Source organism: Sabethes cyaneus, chromosome 1, assembly GCF_943734655.1.
Source record: "Sabethes cyaneus chromosome 1, idSabCyanKW18_F2, whole genome shotgun sequence".
Classification (NCBI taxonomy): Eukaryota; Metazoa; Arthropoda; class Insecta; order Diptera; family Culicidae; genus Sabethes; species Sabethes cyaneus.
Window position 1 is genome coordinate 106,765,440 of NC_071353.1, and position 20,199 is coordinate 106,785,638.

Genomic DNA, 20,199 nt, shown 5'->3' on the forward strand with positions numbered 1-20,199 from the left:
GGACGATTTTCGGAAATTCCATTGTTCGAATTTCCATTTCTGTTTCGTGCTAGAAGCGTTAATTCAACTCGGAGACTCATTTTTCGAGTTTTTCAGACTGTAGAGCCCACAGACAATTGATTTTATAAAAAGAAATTTGACTCATATCCTACAAATTATTTTTTTGCTTTCAATTACGTAGTCGTGCTAACTGGACTCGGCTCCGTAGATGGGTAACTACTTACCCGAAACCGGTCGGCAAAAAGGTAATTTTTATACTTTGTAAGAACAAAAAGTAAAGTGTCCAAGGCATTTAAGAGTTATTTTTTTGCTCCCCGAATTTTCAAGCCAATTTCCAAGGGGGGGGGGGGGGTTTGGAGGGGTGACAAAAACTTTAAAAATGATTTGCAATGGCCTTATTTGCAATGGCCTAAATACGTTGTAATTTTTCATGCAAAAATCTACGAACAAAAAGACAAAAACGAAAGAAAATCTTTTTGACCGAGTTTCGGAAATTTCACTGTTTGAACTTCCATTTCTATTTCGTGCTAGAAGCGTTAAATCAACTCGTACACTTATTTTTCGAGTTTTTCAGACTGTAGAGCCCACAGACAATCTATACCTATAAAGAAGGATTTCTGTCTGTCTGTCTGTCTGTCTGTCTGTCTGTCTGTCTGTTTTGTGTTCCTTATAGAATCAAAAACTACTGAACCAATCGGCGTGAAAATTTGCATGTAGAGGTTTTTAGGGCCAGGAAAGGTTTTAGTGATGGTTAGAGACCCCTCCCCCCACTAAGAGGGGGGGCTCCCATACAAATGAAACACAAATTTCTGCATAATTCGAGAACTAATTAAGCAAATAGAACCAAATTTGGCATGTGGGTGTTTTCGGTGACAAGAATTTATTCTAGGGTAATTTGAGACCCCTCCCCTCTTTATAAGGGGAATTATAACTCCTCTCCCCTTTAAGAGGGGGGGTTTCCATACCAATTTCCTCATAACTCGAGAACTAATCAAGCAAATGGAACCAAATTTGGCATGTGAAGGTTTTCGAGGGCAAGAAAATTTTCTATGTTGAATTAGGACCCCTCCTCACTTTAAGAGGGGGGGCTCCTGTACAAATGAAATACCAATTTCCTCATAACTCGAGAACTAATCAAGCAAATGGAACCAAATTTGGCATGTGTGTGTTTTTGAAGACAAAATTTTTTTCTATGATGAATTGGGACCCCTCCCCACTTTAAGAGGGGGGGGGGGCTCCTATACAAACGAAATACAAATTTCCTTATAACTCGAGAGCTAATCCAGCAAATGGAACCAAATTTGGCATGTAGGTGTTTTTGGAGGCAAGAATGTTTTCTATGATGAATAAGAACCTCTCCCCACTTTAGGAGGGGGGGCTCCTATACAAATGAAATACAAATTTCCTCATAACTCGAGAACTAATCAAGCAAATAGAACCAAATTTGGCATGTGGGTGTTTCCGGTGACAAGAATTTATTCTATGGTAAATTGAGACCCCTCCCCTCTTTATAAGAGGAATTATAACTCCTCTCCCCTTTAAGAGGGGGGACTTCCATACAAATTTCCTCATAACTCGAGAACTAATCAAGCAAATGCAACCAAATTTGGCATGTGAAGGTTTTCGAGAGCAAGAAAATTTTCTATGGTGCATTAGGACCCCTCCCCACTTTAAGAGGAGGGGCTCCTGTACAAATGAAATACAAATTTCCTCATAACTCGAGAACTAATCAAGCGAATTGAACCAAATTTGGCATGTGTGTGTTTTTGGAGACAATTTTTTTTTCAATGATGAATTGGGACCCCTCCCCACTTTAGGAGGGGGGGTCCTGTACAAACGAGATACAAATTTCCTCATAACTCGAGAACTAATCCAGCAAATGGAACCAAATTTGGCATGTAGGTGTTTTTGGAGGCAAGAATTTTTTCTGTGATGAATTAGGACCTCTTCCCACATTAGGAGGGGGGGCTCCAATACAAATGAAATACAAATTTCCCCATAACTCGAGAACTAATCAAGCAAATGGAACCAACTTTGGCATGTGAAGGTTTTCGAGGGCAAGAAAATTTTCTACGGTGAATTAGGACCCCTCCCCACTCTAAGAGGGGGGGCTCCTGTACAAATGAAATACAAATTTCCTCCTAACTCGAGAACTAATCAAGCAAATAGAACAACATTTGGCATGTGGGTGTTTTTGGAGGCAACCATTTTTCCCATGATGAATTAGGACTTCTTACCTTTTTAGGAGGGGGGGGGGGCTCCCATTCAAACGAAATACAAATTTGCTCATAACTTTAGAACTAATCAAGTAAATGGAACCAAATTTGGCATGTGAGAGTTTTAGATGGCAGAATTTTTTTTCTGTGGTGTATTACGACCCCTTTCCCTTTTAAGAGGGTGGGCTTCCATACAAATGAAATACAAATTTCCTTATAATTTGAGTACTAATCAAGCAAATGGAACCAAATTTAGCATGTAGGAGATTTTTGAGTCTTGAATTTATTTTATGATAGTTAGAAAGCTCTCACCCCTGTGGTAGGGGGATATGGACTCTCATACAAATAAAACAGAAATTTTGGCGAAACTCAAAAACTAATCCAACTCGAGAAATTCGAGACTCTTCCATAAAACATTAATCAATAACAAGACCACAAAAACTATCTATAGTAACACTAGATCATTCAGGACGAGCCGGTCGCGAGTGTTGCCGGTGACCCGCCGTCGGAAGCGCCGCCCACTGGGGGACTTGCAAAACTCGAGAAGTGATAAAGATCATCCGAGATTCATGATTTATGTACAACACAGGTTAATTTGTGGCAATACGAAGTTTGTCGGGTCAGCTAGTTGATTTTATAAAAAAAATTAATTCATATCCTACAAATTATTTTTTTGCCCCTCGATTTTTCAAACCAATTTCCAAGAGGGGGGGGGGAGGTACCAAAACTTTGAAAATGATTTGCAATGGCCTAATTTTCACATTCCAGCATACATTTCACTGCAGTACAATCAACAAATTCCAGACAGCTAATTATTTACGAAATCGAAGGCACAATTTGGTAAAACAAATTTTGCCTTCACCACAATCAGTAAGACATAGAAATTGCTACTACAATATGTTTGTAAGTAAATAAATAACGAGAGTGTTATTCTTGAAATTTTAATTGAATTACGGTGGCAATAGAAATCGGTGCAAACGCAATTGTTGCTCAGTCTGTAGAACTTACAACAGACTCTGGCGAATGTTCAGCAAATAAAACGACGTACAGGGCCCTGGTTTTAGCGGGTGGCATTTATGCATGAGCCAGTTCCGATATATAACAAACACCACAGGAACCACCCTAGTCCGTTCCGAACCAGCGTTTTCGGTCGGTCTCGCCAATCCCAGCAAGCGATGCATCGCACCGGTAAGTCTGTTGAAGTCGGAGGTTTCTCAGTATGAGTCTCTGTTCTGTCACCGTGTCGTGAGTAGAACAATTGTCCTCGCTTTCCATGTTCTGCGGTGGACGGGCGGTGGCAGAAACGCCGACACTGAACCCATTGCTGCAATTGCAACTATCAACCGAGCTGTGTTGCACATACATTGTTCCAAAACAATCAGAGTCCTTGACGTCAGAACAGGAACAAGGTTGGACTGGGCAGGACCGGCTGCATGGCAAGCTTGAACGCACAACATAGCCCGATCGGACAGAGAGACAGAGCGAAAGATACATAGAGACACAGAAATAGAACCGCAACATCGGCATCCCCGGCTCCGTTCGTTGTTCGGCGGGACACGGGACAGACATGATATATTGCTGATTCAATCGCACCTTTGAATCTCTGGCAGAGCAGAGTATGACTTCGTTGTAAGTATGTATCGAGTGCTCTGCGGTTTAATGAAGCCGCTTGTAACGAGATAATGTGTTTTTGCACGACCGAAGAGCCCACACCACACGAGGGACACTGAAAGGCCCGTCGGGATGCGGCACACAAGTAAGTCCCTGCAAGCGACAGACAGAAGGCGTAGGCGTGGTGCATTTAATAAACCCGAACGCTCCTTACCGGTCGCTGTCTGCCCTCAGCGGGGATAGTCTTTTAATAAAGATGCTGCTGCGGCTAGATCTTGATGTGCGTTAGTGATTGTCACTCTCGGCGTTCCTAAACGGGTTAGTTGAGCTATTCCGCTTAATTGACACCACCGGGGAGACAGCCTGACTGCCCGAACCCACGAGATTGACAACGTGGATTACTTTGGTGCTCGGCAAGTAAGGCGCCGTTGGCAGATAATTGTCTAAGTGACAGGCTGATGGATACGGAAGCAATTACTGAAATCGATAAGATCGTTTGAGGAGCCCTTAACTTTTTGGGCTAACGTATCCAACTCATTTATAATCAAACACAAAAGGCTAACCAGCAATTCTCTCATCATCTGTGTGCTTAATATTCACTTGTTTTGTTTCACTAACTTTCTCCACATTCAAGTCACACGTTTAGTTTTTGCAACTGTGTCCGACATCGTTAGGAATTTCTTAGTTCAACAGACACCAGTTTTTTGCCACGAGGCTTTCTATTCTCCTTGCACCAAATTCTCTCCTAATTAAGGCAACTTTTCACTGACATCCTAAACAACACCATACTCCTTTGCTAAAACTGCCAAACCAATTCCGGTGGAAGCCCACAAAGAAGTTCGTTTCAATTTAACTTTCACCACGCATCTTAATCACCGCTCGCTCGCTTGCTGGCGCGGTACACACACATGATGATGATGATAGTCGTCCATTATCCCAGGACTCAAAGGACCATGTTTCCTCTTTCGCCCGCGCAAGGACTGACGGGAGAAGTTTCGCTGGCGATGACGTGCGGCGGTCGTGACATACCTACTGTGGTGGCTTAGTGCTCTAGTATAACTATACAGCCACCGGAATTACACCACTTAGCTTGCTGGTGTAGTTCATTTAGAATAATACTAGCTGGCAGTTTGAGGCAAAAATCAAATATTTAGACAATAAACGTGCGCTGATTGTTTCATCAGAAAAAGAAAAACATTTCTATGCGATAGCTTCAAGTAAACAAAAACGTTAGTTCTACGTTAAAAAATAAAACGAAACATTCTTCAGGCATTCGAAAAGTAAATCAAATTATGCTGCACAAACCAGCAATTGGTGCTACTAAACGTCCACAATGTACCAAAAATAGTTATGAATATCAGAACAAGATGCAATTCTAAATTCTAAATTCTAAGATATTTTATAAGTCACCAGTTTTCAAAGCGATTTTAATATTCTTTGTAATTCAGGTTGAAATTTCTTTACATCAGAATGTTATCGAAGCGGCTGCTGGCTGTCGCGCGTTCGAGAAAGAGGACTCTTTCTGTTCCCACGAATCAGAAAAAGCTGCCACCCAGAACGTGAACGTCAAGCTAAACAGGCGTGTAATTTATCGCTTCGATCAATCATTTCAATTTTGTTTAGCTTATGATGCAGGAATTTTCCGCCTTTCAGTGAAACCACTAAGACTTCTTTTTTTGTCTTATTTTCGGCTGCGAGCACAAGCTTCGTCACACCACAGGCAGACAGCGCACAGAACAGCAGCAGCTGGCAATCACTGTGGACGCGCTCAATTTGACAGTCTCCGGGCGGTGTCGAAGGAATTCGTCGGACCTGCAGGACCGGAGGGTCATGCCATTATCAGCTGGTACTCATTCATTATTCACCAGTTAAGCACAAAAGTCGCGGAGGGTTATCGTCACAGTCGGTTCGTTAGCTAGTCCTGTTCAGTAGCAAAATCGTTCGCATCCATCGAAGATTCTACAATGTATTTCAAATCGAAGGATTACCCGAAAACAACTGACGGTGGTACACGGGTTGCGAGTAGCTCCTCCTGATGATGCAAATTATCTCTTAATTTGATGAATAATTACCATGGAGTACCCATGGAACTGCTGTTAATTGGAATAACATTAAACATGGGTAATTTAAAGTTGAATCTTTTTCATTCGACCAGCATCGGAGATGTTTTCGTCGAAATCAATCAGTTTTTTATGCACTTTTCGTTACTTTTGAATAAACCTCTATGCAAACTTATTTTGATCATTTTTTTTGTTCGATTATAGTCACTTTACCCAGGTTGGGTCATTCGTGACTTCTGTGTTTATTTCGTCAAGCAAAATGGATTTGATATCTGTGTTTGAGAAGTACGCCAGAAAAAGTGATAAGTCTCCTCATCCCAACAAGTTTTCTTAGGGCCTAAACCTAGTTGAATTTGATGTCCTGAAAGTGAACAGTTATAAAAAGTAACCTTATGTTTCGCCCGATTGTATTCACATACTGCAAGAATTTATTTAAAACTGATGTCTTATATGAAAAAGGGGTTGACAAAATATGCATGCATGTTACGTGATGCAGTAATTTTCAAAGTGAGGAAGTATTAGCGACTGTCGAATCCGTAAATAGGTTTTGGGCGTTTAATTGTTAGTTTGACATTTAATTGCATGCAATTGTTTACATACTTTTGATTGTATTGTTGGCAAGTGTGAAATAACCGATAACAGACTGTCAAAAGAACTATTAGGCCATTACAAATATTTTAAAGTTTTTGTCGAGCAAAAAATTTTACTTTAAGTTTAAACGTGAAAACCAAATCTATTCTTGCATTTAATATATACGTTATTATTTTCCATATAAAAATCTACAAAAAAAGACAAAAATGAAAAAAAAAATGTTTTGGCCGATTTTCGGAAATTCCACTGTTTGATTTTCCATTTCTTTTTCGTACTAGAAGCGTTAACTGAACACGTACACTTATTTTACGAGTTATTTTCTGTAGAATCCACAGATAATTGATTTTATAAAAAAAATTATCTCAAATCCTACAAATTATTTTTTTGTCCCCCTGTAGTTCAAATACATTTCTAATGGGAAGGGGGGGGGGGTGAACAATGGCCTTAACCTTTACGTCTCCGACTTCATTTTTGATGCCAGGGACGTAAAGGTTAAAAACATTGTAAATTATTTTTAAAGTTTTGGTCACCCACCCGCCGTTAGAAATGTACTTGAACAATCGGGGGACAAAATTTGCCATATTTTCGAAGAGAATTCCAAATGGCCACTTTTGAGTTCCGGTAGAACCGATGCCGGATGTTCCGGATTGTCTAGATCGACTCAAAATACATCCAAATGTCCACTAAAGAGCACGTGTTGAAAAGTCCTGTCATTTGATGCCCCGTTTGCCATATTTCCGAAGAGAATTCCAGATGACCACTTTTGAGTTCCGGTAGGACCGACAATGGATGTTCCGAAGTGTGGGGCATAACCCAGCGCTCTACAGGGCATTATTAGTCACTACCATGTAGTCAATTAAGTAGATTTCTAGTTTTGTTTCATCTGCTACTTATGACGTCTAAAAAAATTGCACCGCAATCTGGAATATCTCCGGGAAAATGGAACCAAAATTTACCAGCATATCTTTTTATTAAAGGCCAATCTAATGCGGTTCTTTTAAGACTAGTTGCATAAAAATCGATTGAAAATCCGATGAGATAGAGCCAAAAGTGTAACTGAAAGTACCTTCATTTTTGATGTTGGGGACGTAAAGGTTAATGTGCAGAGGACGTTAGCTAATTGATGATATTTCAACTGCCATAATTTTAGCTCGTTGTTTGTCTAACTAACAAAGATGAAAGGCAATTATGTTTCAAATCAACTGGCCACAATAAATGGTGCTATGTATCAACTATTTTCAAGCAAATTGCCGAATGTAAACCGGTGATCAGTGCTGTTAATATTCATCAGCATAGCGTTCAAACTTCTGGATTATCAGTCTACCTTGCATTGAAAATCTGCTTGCTTTGATCAAACGTACATAATAACTAAATGCAGCAAGCATGAACTTCATGCACGAGAATATACAATATCAGCGCCCTGTGATATTGTAACAAACTGATATTCACGTTTGAGCAGTGAAAATCAATAAAAAAAAATTAATGTTGTTATTTAGCATCTATTGCGTTCAGCTGTTGGACATAATATTTTTCTTTTCATTTACTGCATTTAAAATTGTTTTTTTCCTGAAGTGAATATCACCTTGTGGATTTGAAAATCACTTTCTCCTGTTCTATTTTCACGATATATTGAACTTGTATACTACGATGAAAATCACTGTGCAGTTGTACATACGAAACTCAGAGGCATAAAAAACAATGTATGCTAAGAAAAAAGATTTTCTGTTTTGTTTGAAATTCAGTGATAATTAAAGGCCCTGCCGGTGATGAATAATAAACTAGATTATTTATTTATTTTTTTCCGTTCAACCGTAATTTGTGCGTCTAATGGCAAATATTTTATGTTTTAAGCAAGATCCAAGCCAGTTAACAGTCGTTTCTAGCCAGTTCTCCAAAGCTGACTAGTGCTACAAATCACACAAAAGTTTTCAAAATATGATATCGTCACCAATCACCAGAAGAAGTGTGATTGTGGCCTGATAAAACTCTTCAGGGCCCATCCATATACCAACGAAACAGCTTAGAGGGGGGTGGGTTATGAAAATGTCCACGCTTGTCCAAGCAAGGGGGGGAGGGGTATGAAAAATGTCCACATGGACAAGTTTTTTGACGTAGGACTACGTCTTACGGCAAGTTTTGAGATAGGGTGTCATTCCAAAAAATCGAAAAATGCGAGCGTCACGAAAAATGAAAGGTTTTGAGCGCTAATAACTCAGCGGTTTTCCGATCGATTTTCAACATTCTTACACCAATCGATCGGAAAATCTTTTAAGAATTGACCCAAATGAAGAAAAGTATGGATTCTTGATGTTGAACTATTGAAAAATTGAAAATAATAAACCTATGTTTTACAAGAATTCTCGCTTCGTGATTGGTTGGAAGATTCTTCACGATGATCTAAACCTATACCAACTTGATATCTGTGCTTGGGAAGTAAGCCAAAACAAGTGACGAAGTTTCCTTATTTCAATAAGATTTCTTAACACCGCGGTTAAACCTAGACCATTTTGATGTCCTTGCTTGGGAAGTACGCCAGAAACCCTCGAGCCAACAGATTTCTTACGAACGCGATTAAACCTAGTCCAATTTGACGTCTGTGTTGGGGAAGTGTGCCAAAAAAAATTATATAAGTTCGTTGTTCCAACAGATCGCAAATTCTTTACTGCGAGACGGTTAAACGTAGGCGAATTTGATATCTGTGTTGGAAAAATGTGCTACAGCTGTAGTGTTCGGTTATAATACGACATACAACGCATGTAGCATGTATATATGTTGCATATAGCATGTTTACATGAAGAATCGAATGATTACAAGCATGAATACATGCTACTACAGTGGACCCCCGTTCGTTTGAATGATTCCTCATGCAAACTAACGGGGTTACTTTTTAATTTGAACAACTGGTAACTCGAAATATGCTGAAACCTGTGTGAATTGGCCGCCCTGCTCTTTGTTATTGTTTTGGTGGTTTGTTTTAGTTGGCAGTTGCAAGTGCGAATATTGCATTTTCCGATCGGATTTCTCTCTTAATCGTTAAGAAAACGAAGTGTGAAACCGATTAAACACTATAGGTCAGTACAAACGAATCGTGTTTATGTGCATTGTCTGCATAAACAAATGATATCATGTTGAGAATGACATTTGAACCATTTTTAATTTGCACGTCGTGCAAACCAACGGGGCTCAAATTAAAAAGTGTTCGGATTAAAAATGGTCAAACGAACGGGGGTCCACGGTATCACTACAAAGAGACTTACATAGTCCTGCGTCACCTATACATGCGGTCGTGCCTTGTACACAACCCCTCTGATTTTTTCATACAAAAAATAGAGATTAGAAACAGAAATATTGAATTAATTATACATATTAGCATTAACTATTGATCAATGATTACAGCCGCCACAACAAACCGGGACCTGATCTTTAATGCTTTCACACATAAAGCGGGAAAGCATCACTACGCATACGAACGCGCATACGCGCACGTATAGTTGAATCGATAAATATAGGCACTCAAAAATGTGTTTTTGAGCTCAAATAAAGTTTTATCTTCAGTGGCATATGTTGACCTAAACACATGAACCGAGCATTACGAGAGAACATATCTGGGATAAATCTTGTTCAAAAGATTAAGGCTGCGTTGGTAATGTTGATCGCCCAGCCTGAAAGTTGAAGTAATGCAATAATAAAGATATTAATTTTTTTACACACCTTGCCTCTTTTGGGAAATGACAAACGTAAGCGTAGTATCCCGAGCAGGAGCGAAGAGCAAAATAATATCAAAATGTGTTATTGGAAATCGAATAACTCATATCAAAATTTGGTCTTGTTTTGGCTGACATAGTTGGTAAAATAGCAAAAAATAATATCAAAATTTTACTGCTTTAAGGCCAAAAGAATAATTACTTGTGTTATTTGAATAACAAAGCAATAACATGACTGTATTCAGAGTTTAGAACAGCATATTTTAGTATCATTAAGGTATTGAATAACAAATGCAGTAGTATATGAGATATTAAAAAATCATTTTATTAAATATTTATAATCTAAAATCTCTTTAATCAACAAAAAAAAATTTATGAAATATATCGAATGTCATTTTAAGGTCAAAATAAGATATGATAACAAAGTCAGTTATTAAACTCATCTTACAACCACTGTTTTAAATATCTACTCAATAACAAAATGTGTTAACAATGTATCTCAATATCTATGCAATAACAAAATATACCATTATAACACAGTTTGATATTGTTTTTATATTATTTTGCTCTTCGCTCCTGCTCGGGATAGCCAAAACATTTGATCTGACTCTAAGATGCGTCACAGAACCCACGAATCTTCACCAGTGACTCGTTTATGATTTAGGTCGCGCTTGCACCGAATGTGGATTCCATTTTGCCTCAAAATCAAATGCAGCTCACCACAAAAAAGGGCATCCATGGGTAACGTATTTCCGAAAGGATTTGCTTACAGAAAATTTTACGAACCACATCGCGTCGGAAAGGTCTTGTATTGTGTTGACTTGTGCTTGTGAGACGGCCAAGCTGAGGTACTCTGGTTAGACAAGGATACTCTGGACAGAGAAGAATCATCAAGCGAAAGTCAAGCTGAATCGTACTTTGCTGCAGTCGATAATGATTCACTGTAGACAAGATCACAGGAATTAAGGGGGGACCCTACTCTGGAAAGTCACAAAAATCGAATATAATTTTTTTTTTTTGCATTTTCGAGACGTTTATACCTTCAGAAATGTCATGCCAAAAGGATTTTTTGATATCTGATCTCGATGAAAACTTACGGCAAATATTGTGGAATCATCTCAAGGGAACTTCATTACTGTACGAAACTTTGAACACGTTTTCCCCAAAACCATATTTCTTTAGCTGGCGGTACGTATATCTCACAACCTAGTGGATCGATCGAAAGATTTTTTTATTCGAGCAAAAAAATGCGTTTTTAGCATTTTTACTTAAACTTTACTCGTGCCAACTAAATTAATGCTTCCTTTTCACATACACGTTATTATTTTCCATGCAAAATCCTTCAAAAATTAAGACGAAAATGATTGAAAATTTTTTTCTGCCGATTTTCGGAAATTCCATTGTTCGAATTTCCACTTCTGTTTCGTGTTAGAAGCGTTAACTCTACTCGAACACTCATTTTTCGAGCTTTTTAGGCTGCAGAGTCCACCGGCAAGTGATTTTATAAAAAAAATTGACGAATATCATACAAATTATATTTTTGCCCCCCGATTTTTCAAGCCAATTTCCAAAGGGGGGGTGACAAAAACTTTAAAAATAATTTGCAATGGCCTTATTGTTTTCTGTGCTTTATTGCTTAGCAGCAGGTGATTCTAATTGAAACTAAATGGTAATATCACGATAAGAAATTGTTTCAATTTACTTCATTAGTATTGGTCATTTTCTCGGAATTCGACTTTTGACATTTGCTTGTTGACTTCCCGCTTTCTCTGCTTTCACTTTTAACAATTTTCAATATTCATTTTTTCATTTTTTACTTATCACCTTTGACTTTCGACTTTTGACTTTTGACTTTTGACTTTTGACTTTTGACTCTTGACTTTTGACTTTTGACTTTTGACTTTTGACTTTTGACTTTTGACTTTTGACTTTTGACTTTTGACTTTTGACTTTTGACTTTTGACTTTTGACTTTTGACTTTTGACTTTTGACTTTTGACTTTTGACTTTTGACTTTTGACTTTTGACTTTTGACTTTTGACTTTTGACTTTTGACTTTTGACTTTTGACTTTTGACTTTTGACTTTTGACTTTTGACTTTTGACTTTTGACTTTTGACTTTTGACTTTTGACTTTTGACTTTTGACTTTTGACTTTTGACTTTTGACTTTTGACTTTTGACTTTTGACTTTTGACTTTTGACTTTTGACTTTTGACTTTTGACTTTTGACTTTTGACTTTTGACTTTTGACTTTTGACTTTTGACTTTTGGCTTTTGACTTTTAACTTTTGACTTTTGACTTTTGACTTTTGACACTGGACATTTGACACTTAACACTTGACATTTGACACTATTCGTTTTCTACTTTTAACTTTTGACTTACCACTTTTGACTTTTAACTTTCGGCATTCGGGTTTCGACTTTCAACTTTCGACTTTTGACTTTCGACTTTCGAGTTTCAACTTTCAACTCTCGTCTCTCAACTTTGGACTTCCGACTTTTAACTTTTGACTTTAGAAAACAAAAAACGTCGTGCCATTCCAAAGCGTTGGTCCGAGGATGAAACCATGAGGGATGCCCACCGTGATCCTGATGGACTTTTGTCCAACTGACCTGCCATAGACTGAAAATAGCTCCTCAAAATTCTTCACAAGTAGTCAGGGACCCTCATTCTGTACAGCGCTACGACGATTACATACCACCTGGCACCGTTGAAAGCCTTCTGGACGTCTATGGTTACCACGGCGCAGTATCGATCTCCCCACCGCTTCTGAACGATTTCTTGGCTCGCTTGATTACTGTCCGGATTGTATCCACCGTGGACTCTCTTTTCCGGAAACCAAGTTGCTTGTTGGTCAATCCGTGCACACTCTCCATCAATTTGTTGAGATTGACTCTCTCCAGGAGTTTTCCTCGACTGCAACCACCTAGTAAGCATATAGGCCTATACGAAGCAGGATTACCCAGTGGTTTTCCTAGTTTAAATTGCAACACCAGCTTCTGCGCCTTCCATCTGCATATCTCCGTTTTGCGTGCGCCTGGTTTTCGCCACGTTGTCACCCAGTTCCTTGAGTGCTGGGTCATTCTTCACTCTTCGCAGGTATTCAGCGTAGGTGGCATTGTCCTTTAGTTCCATCACTAGACCGACACCTTTCTTTCTCAGCCTTCGGGGCTGCATCTTTGTCTTCTTCTTTTTCTTGCCAGTTATCGTGTTCCAACCGTCTGCTCTACTGTTCCTTATAGACAGCGTGAATGATGGATTTTAATCTTATCGCCAGCTGCTTGATCGCCTAGGTCACGTAGTGTTCGTTCTTGTCAAAACCGTAGAGTTCTTCGGTTGTTTTCTTGGCATCCTCCAGCTTCGTTCTACCGTACGGCAGTCCTTGTTGCACGGCCTGCGGATTGCTTTTCCAGTGCTCAGTAACTTCTGTCCTTCTTTGGGATTCTCGTTCCTTTGGACACTTGCCATAGCAGCTTCCGTCCGAGTTGGCAAATGCTGTAATTTTGCGCTTCGGACGAACGGGTCTTCCTCTCCTTTTTCTCCTACTTGTTGTGGTGTTTGTGGTTGTCCATGCTGTTGGGTCCTCCCTCTAGGTCGCTGTCTCCACTGGTCGTTTGCAGTCGCTTGTGTGATCCCATGGTTGTCTATGCAAGCAGTGAGGCCATGTTCAGAGTCGGATCGGCGCCAGTCAAGTATGTTATATCTGAGGCTGCAACCACCTTTGTTAGTGCGTATGTTTGAACGTACCTGGAGACCTACCAAGGTTTTACCGGGGTGGGACGGCCGCACTATTTGCCCAATCTTCGTTTCAGAGAGGTGTCACCCTTCCTTATTCTGAGAGCAGAATAGCACGTTTGCCGGCCTCATTCCGTCTAGTCCTAAACGTCTGTCCTGTGTCCAGTATACCATAATTAGGATCTTACTGAAATTGATCCTAATGTGGTTAGTGCTCCCGAGCGTGACTTTTTTGTTCAAAGTCCTGGACTGTGGCACTAGTCGTCCCTAACAAGGGGAGTATGCTTATGTAAGGGATCCGAGCTAGCCCTGATATGACGACAAACGCTAAGATGGAGGGCAGTACGCTTGTCACAACACACCCATCATAGTCAGCTCTTGGGGTGGATTTACAATTTACATAGATTGGTGGTACATGGTTAAATCAAACGGTGGCTCGACAATTGATGAAGGGACGGTAGGGGAAACAAATGAAAATTTTTGGCTGAAGGAGGGGGGGGGGAGTATTGGTAGCTACGCTTAACAAGTAGTCGTTTTGACTCCTACCTTTTGTCCAATGATGGAGGATGCACCTTCTAGCATTGGACAAAAGGTAGGAGTCAAAACGAATACTTTTTAAGTGTAGCTACCAATACCCCCTCCCCCTCCTCACCTTTCCGTTCTTTCCCCTCCTTCACCAAAAAATTTTCATTTCTTTCCCCTACCGTCCCTTCATCAATTGTAGAACCACCGTTTTAAAAAATATTAATTATATGTGTGACCGCATTTCAAGGTCAAGACTAAAAACATGAGATTAGTCTATGGTCTACATGGTTGATTTGACAGCTGATATCTGACATCTGGCATCTGAGACTTTCGACTTTCAACTGTTGAATTTTAACATTTGACGTGATATTGGACATTTGACATTTGACATGGCATTTGACACCTAACACTTGACATTTGACACTTCACAATTGACATTTCACACCTTTCGTTTTCGACTTTTAACTTTTGACTTTTGACTTTCGACTTTCGAAAGTGAAACGTCTTAGAAAAGTGAGCGGTCATCCTTTCCTTTTATCAGATTGCACCTAAATACTGCAAGAATTTGTTCGGAACTATCGTCTTGCACGGAAACAGAACTGAAGAGATATTTGTGCATGTGACATGACACAGAAATTCTCAAAGCGAAGAAAGCAAGGACTGTCTTATCCGAGAATAGTTTTTGCGCGTTTCATTTGTTGCTTTGCGCCAGTTAGTTGCTTGCAATTCTTTACATAATTTCAATTGTATTTCTATCACGTATGCAAATAGCTGTATAGTGTCGAAAGGAACTATTAAGACGCATAGGACGTTAGCTAATTGCTATTTTAACTGGCTGTCTACATGTTAGTTGTAAGATAATTATACTTTGAATCAAATTATGACAATGAATGGTGCTATCAACAATTTCGTGCAAAATGACGAATACGAATCAGTGTTGTAAATGATAACCCAGAATAGTTAATAGTTATTTATTTTTTCGGATTAACCGTTGTTGTAAGCGAACTCCTTAAAGAAGCTAACTCACGTCAACTGCATACCAGCGTCAATCCAGTTACTTAAAGTTGACTAGTGCTACAAGCCATGCAAAAACTGTCATAATATGAAATCAACGCCAATCACTAGAAGACATGTAATTGTGGCCTTTTACTTTTTTATTTTCAACTTTTTACTTTTTACTTTTTACTTTTTACTTTTTACTTTTTACTTTTTACTTTTTACTTTTTACTTTTTACTTTTTACTTTTTACTTTTTACTTTTTACTTTTTACTTTTTACTTTTTACTTTTTACTTTTTACTTTCTATTTATATTCGCAACTTATGTTGTAGCAGATAGATTTTGATTTGACTTTAAACGGTGCTTTTTTATTAAGTCGTGCCTCTACTGATCGGTTCATCTAAAATTGGAGTTTTGCATCTACTGATACACTACCTTTTGAGTGGTTTGGTTCTTTAGGCACTCGTTTCACGCTCCATGCTTTCAGCTATTCCAACAACAACAACAACAACCATCAAAGTTGCTTTATTGACACAAAATATTTATGCCCAGCGAAGTACCATTTCGGGGGCTTCAATAGTGCGGAAAATCGTCACCAGACGTGGCGCCCGGCAGAAGCCTGACAAAAGTGGCCTGCCGAGAAGCAGAAGCAGCATCGGTCGTCGGCAGTGCAAAGTTTTTGCTCCCGATCGTGGCACAAACAATACGATTTATGTCAAAAGTTCGCTCTTCTGCAGGCTGCACGCTTATATCATGTTTCCAATATGTTGCTCGTCGAGAGGCTCTGGGCAGTCCGATTTCCATGCCGAATGGGTTGGATTTTTCCTGCCCGATCAGGGCAGGCAAGTAACGAGGACTTGCCGGGTTAAAAGCATTTCCTAATTGGCACCCGCATTCAAGAAGTTTCTCCGGTCGTTTCTGGCTGCTGCATCATATTGTTCGGATCCAGCCAGAGACAAGCTCGAGTCTGCTCAATCTAGGTCAATGGGTTTTGGGACATCGGAAATTAATTTCGTTCCGAATGGTTGGCATGAGAGCTTTGTTGATTTATCAGAGAAGTGGCAATCGAGTGTTGTGGTAGGAATGTGAGAAAAAAGTTGTTCCTTTCCAAGCATAGCTTAATTATGTGACCAGGGTAAACTGCAGTTTGTAAGCAAGCTTAATGAAAACTTCAATGATGTTGTATCTAATTTATGCAATAATGATTACCGAACAAAACTGTAATGAATGCAGAACTAGCCACTGTTCGTTATTGCCAGGTAAAAATCAGCTTATTGAAAATTGAAACAATACTTCTGCACAAGCACTTGATCAGAACAGAGTTTGATTATCCTTTGTTTGCAGCAGCATGCAGCAAGTCAGATTCATAACATTTTAATTCGATTATCGTTAGGATGCCGGTAGATTCCAGATGAGTAGAAAGCAAAAAATAAAAACTCTTCGAAATCAGTTAGGTAGTTCTTCCACCTCAGCTAAGCTGGAATGGTGCCTTTTGCTTCATGCTACTACTAGAAGCTAGGAGTAATTCCAATTGCTGGAACTATTGCACCATCACTATCCAACAGCAACAGTGGATGATGCCTGCACGAGTTTACCTCTTCTGGTATCATGGCATCTTTGAGACACTGCCAGGATTTCAATTCTTCATCGGATTGCAACTTTCGAAATCAGCAGGACCACTTCCGGGGCTTACCAACCGGCTTTAGTAGAGATAGAACGAAAGCATCGGAAGAGAAGAAACAAAGATGCTTCTCTCGTTTCATAATTAATTTCCACTTGGACTGCGAAACCCCGACGATGTTGGTGCTGTTACCGTTGCTGGTGGTGGTACCGGAACGAGTTTACCGACCGTCGATGATAGATTCCGACGCTGATGGAACTTTGCGAAACTCATCACATATGCTGATGGTGTTTCGTACCTCTTCAACCTAGGAGTGGCAGCCTGCACGAATGTTCGGTTTGGTGGAGCAGTAGTTTGCCTGGAAAGTTTTCCTGACGTGCAAACGCTTCATCCTTTCGTGGCGAAGATTTTCCCGGTCAAACTTCCGCCAGTACAGATACTGTACTGACTGTAAGGGTGGTCTGGTGCATTGTTAGCGGTCGAACACTTGAATAGTTAACCAAATGTTCAGTCGCTACCTTACGCGGAGTGGGTGAGTGGGGTGAGCGTTGTTAACAACCCGGAAGCCACAGGGAGGAAAAACAGACAACACGAAGAGTTAGTATAAAGTGAAAATTATACCATTATATAGACAAATTATTTATTATGAATAGTCAAAAGTATTAGAGTATTTCAGGATTAAGCTATAAACTGTACTACTGATACCAGTAGAGGGGAAGTTTACATAAGCCTTATATTGTTAGTTAGTTAGTTAGTTAGTTAGTTAGTTAGTTAGTGTTAGTTATTGTTAGTTAGTTAGTCATCGCTCAGTTCAAGACTGAATTAAGTCTTAAAACTAGAAACTAAAAACTAAAAACTAAAAACTAAAAACTAAAAACTAAAAACTAAAAACTAAAAACTAAAAACTAAAAACTAAAAACTAAAAACTAAAAACTAAAAACTAAAAACTAAAAACTAAAAACTAAAAACTAAAAACTAAAAACTAAAAACTAAAAACTAAAAACTAAAAACTAAAAACTAAAAACTAAAAACTAAAAACTAAAAACTAAAAACTAAAAACTAAAAACTAAAAACTAAAAACTAAAAACTAAAAACTAAAAACTAAAAACTAAAAACTAAAAACTAAAAATTAAAAGCTTAAAAATAAAATTAAAAATTTTAAAAAAACTCAAAACTGCGGAAATTAATGAAAAGTTTCAGGTATTCCCATACATTTTCTTCGTGAGCGCCTTGCTTCCCAGGCAGGAATGACTGTTAAATACCCCAACTGTTTATTGTGATTTTAATTCCTTTCTTTTTGGAAAAAAAATATCAGAATCTCCTCGTCCCAATAGGTCGAAGATTCTTTACGACGTTGAAACCAGACCAATTTGATGTCTGTGCTAGAAAAGTGTGCCAGAAAAAGTGACAGGCCCCCTCATCTCAACAAGATTTCTTACGACCGCGATTAAATCTAGAGAAATTTGACGTCTGTAAGTCAAAACTAGACATGTGCGCCGCCGCGCCGCGCCGCCGCCGCCGACACTTTTGCATGCGCCGCCGCCGCCGATGATTTAGAACCGGCGCGCCGCCTAGGTCCTTTTTCCCACGCCGCCGAGGTCATTTTTCCACGCCGACGATATAACCCAACATTGACAAAAATGCGGGTCAAAATGGTTACAGCACATAGTGAACCCGTTTTGTGAATTCATTCTTATATTGTACCTTTAATTTAGATTGAATTTAACTGCCGCGTAGATGTACCCTGAGTATTACCATGCATCCAACTGAGAGCGAATCCAAACTAACTTAAACAAACTTCAGTAAGACGTTTTCCGTCAAACTTCTGTCTTGCTTCCCGGTGTTAATTTCTTTTTAAAAATTGCTTTTCGTTTGGGAGGTATGATTACTTTCCTCGGCAGTGAGGGTAAGATCGGCAACTCTTAGTTTTACTAGAATAGCATCAATTAATTGTGAAAAACTGAACTTGTTAGTATTCATTACTTAGATATTTTAAGACGTCATGACCGATATCAATCGTCAAATATCGAAATAAAACCAAAAATAATGCGAGTGCCGCCGACTGGATGTACGCGAAATGGATCCGACTGAATGGACTCGCGAGTACGTTTTAACCTCTAATTCTTGAATGATCTGCAACTCGTTTGCAGTCTTTTACAGAGAAAACAGATGTTATTCAATGTTACGGCTGTTATGGCTACCACTTATATACCGTATATACAACTACTAGCTGACCCGACAAACTACGTATTGCCAAAAATTAAACTGTGCTGTTCATAAATCCTTGGGGCTACCATCCGCAGTGGACGGCGCTTCCGACGGCAGGTCGCTGATAACACTCGCGGCCTGTGGCCGTCTCGCCCTGAATCATCTAGTGTAACTATAGGTAGTTTCTGGTGGTCTAGTTATTGACTAATGTTTTATGGAAGAGGCTAAAATTTCTCGAATTCGATTAGTTTTTAAGTTACGCAAAAATTTCTGTTTTATTTGTATGAGAGTTCGCCCCCACTACCACAGGGGTGAGGGGTCTCAAACCATCATAAAATAAATTCATGCCTTTAAAATCCCCCACGTGCCAAATTTGGTTCCATTTGCTTGATTAGTTCTCGAATTATGAGGAAATTTGTATTTCATGTGTATTGGTGCCCCCCTCTTATAGGTGGGAGAGGTCATAATTCCCCTCCTAAAGAGGGGAGGAGTTAGATTTGCTTGATTAGTTCTCTAACTAAGCAGAAATTTGTGTTTCATTTGTATGGGAGCCCCCCCCCCCCCTTCTTAGTGGGGCAGGGGTCTCTTACCATCATAAGAACTTTCCCCGACTCCAAAAATTCCTACATGCAAATTTTCACGCCGATCGGTTCAGTAGTTTTCGACTCTTCAAAGAACATACGGACAGACAGTCAGAAATTTGTGTTTCATTTGTATGGCAGCCCCCCTCTTAGAGGGGAAAGGGGTCTCTAACCATCATAAGAACCTTCCTCGGCTCGCAGTCTTATCCGCGTGTGTAAGTGAGGGCGTAAGGTGAACAAAAAGGGTAAAAATGCAAAATATGTATCCATATATCCTAGTATGCCGCTAGCCCGCACAGGTTGTTGGCTTCTCACAAGTTGTTGGCTTTGTGAGTGGGCTGTGCAGAAA